Genomic DNA, 2,038 nt, shown 5'->3' with positions numbered 1-2,038 from the left:
ATAACCTCACGCCTACGCCCTGTTCTCATGACCACAGTACGTTACCCTTGTGACGCAGTTTCCGCTTCATCAAGCGCCTGACCGAGAAAGGAATAAAAGGAAGTGAAGCGCGCTGCGCGGTTTGAAGTTGGCGCAGGACAAACACCCTGTGGTGAAGCCAGTTTTCCCGCCATGTTGGTTACAATCACGGGAAGCTGCGTTGTCCGCCATGTTTGTTTAGGGCATGCTCCCCTTGTAACCCGAAAACCAATCCTGTCGCCGCCATTTTTGTTTACCCTGTTTCCTAGCAACAGTATCCGACCTGAACAAAATCCCATTTACCTCGGAGCAAGCCTCGTTAAATCCACTTGGGAATTACAGGTGAAACTCGGAAAATTATAATATCGTCGAAAAGTGCATTTATTTCAGTAATGCAACTTATTATTATTTCAGTTTATTTCAGTAATGCAACTTATTATTATTTATTTTTCTTTTAATTTTTACAAATGCTTTCTTTTGGAAATTCCACAGTAATAAAACAAATAGCTACAATAATACAAAAATAAACATCGCTATTACACTTCATTAATTACATTCCATTTATAATTGACCCGCGTAAGGACAAATAATTACAATTACAACAAATAAAGGCTTTACATATCTTGCTATTATTTCACTTTGCATGTCATGCATCTATCTCATATATTGGTTTCACCTTTTATGTTGCTTTACTGAAATAAATGCACTTTCCGACGATATTCTAATTTTCCGAGTTTCACCTGTACTTCTGCCTAGACATGGTTGGAATTCTCTTGTGTGTGAATGTAATGCAAGAAGTCCAAAATATGGGACACACACACAGGCAGTCCTTGCATATTATCCCATAACCAATGGAAAGCACCAATATCCTTTTTCATTGGGATAAGATGGATGTATTTAGGGGAGGCTCTCTTGGAGGCATTATCTTTATCTGAGGCAAGGGGGGGGGCTTCTCGGTGGTGGTTCCCCAGTTTTGGAACTCCCCTCTAGGATAAAGTTTGCTGATGACCTGGTTAGCCTAGGCTTTTGTGGGAATCTTCTGACAGTATCTGTGCCTTCAGTAGGCTAGTTGTGGCGTGTCTTGTTTTTAATAGCCGTATTGCAAATTTGAAACTGATTTAGTTGTCACCGTCACTAAAACTGTTTTAATTAAATAAATAAAACTTTTAAAAGTATAGGGATCCCCACCCAGCCTGAGGCAGTGTCCCTAAATAGGACTTTTGGTTAAAAATAAAAACTACTTTTTCTTTCTTTCTTTGAATAATTCATATTGCAAAAACACCTATCTCTTCCTTCCCCCATGCATGCTTCAACAGCTGTTTTCAACAAGTGAGGTTCTCCGCATTTGAATGCTATGAAAAGTTGCACTGGTATTTCTCCCAGTTGTGTTACATTAGGATGTCTATTATGTATGCATGTAATGATGGGATCTGATTTACAGTTTCCCCCTCAGTTTCCATTACACCTCTGCCACTAACTCAAGCACCCCATTTGCCATATGCAGAAAAAAATTATCTATCTTACAGGGTTGTGGTAAGAATTACAATGTAATGTACGTGAAACATCTTGAAGCCTAAAAAAAAGTTTTGCATAAACTTCCTAAGTCATCTAGAAACTTACCTCCCTTAGGCAACTAATACAGGAATAATAATAATAATTATTATTATTATTAGGCAGCTCTTAGCCACTTTCTACTCTTAATCGCTGAAAAATGGAGCAAGGTTTGTGGCTGTAAACATGGTGTGGGTGGGTGTGGGTGGGTGGGTGTGGGTGTTAATAAGGCTTGACCTCAACACTTGGTGTACTCAGATTTGAAATGTACGGTACATGGGTTGAAACCTATATAAATCAATTTGAATAAACTAACAAGAATTGATAATTTATGGGGCACAGCCCATATTCTCTCCAAATCACTGCCACAGTTTTTGCCTTTGCATCCAGTCTACACTGTTTCCCAAAGCAAGGCGTGGGTGTTGCCTGTCAATCACATTTTAAATCCACCCACCCTTGCCATTGGCTG

The sequence above is a fragment of the Zootoca vivipara genome, chromosome 2 (assembly GCF_963506605.1).
Source record: "Zootoca vivipara chromosome 2, rZooViv1.1, whole genome shotgun sequence".
Lineage (NCBI taxonomy): Eukaryota > Metazoa > Chordata > Lepidosauria > Squamata > Lacertidae > Zootoca > Zootoca vivipara.
This window is presented reverse-complemented; position numbering follows the sequence as displayed.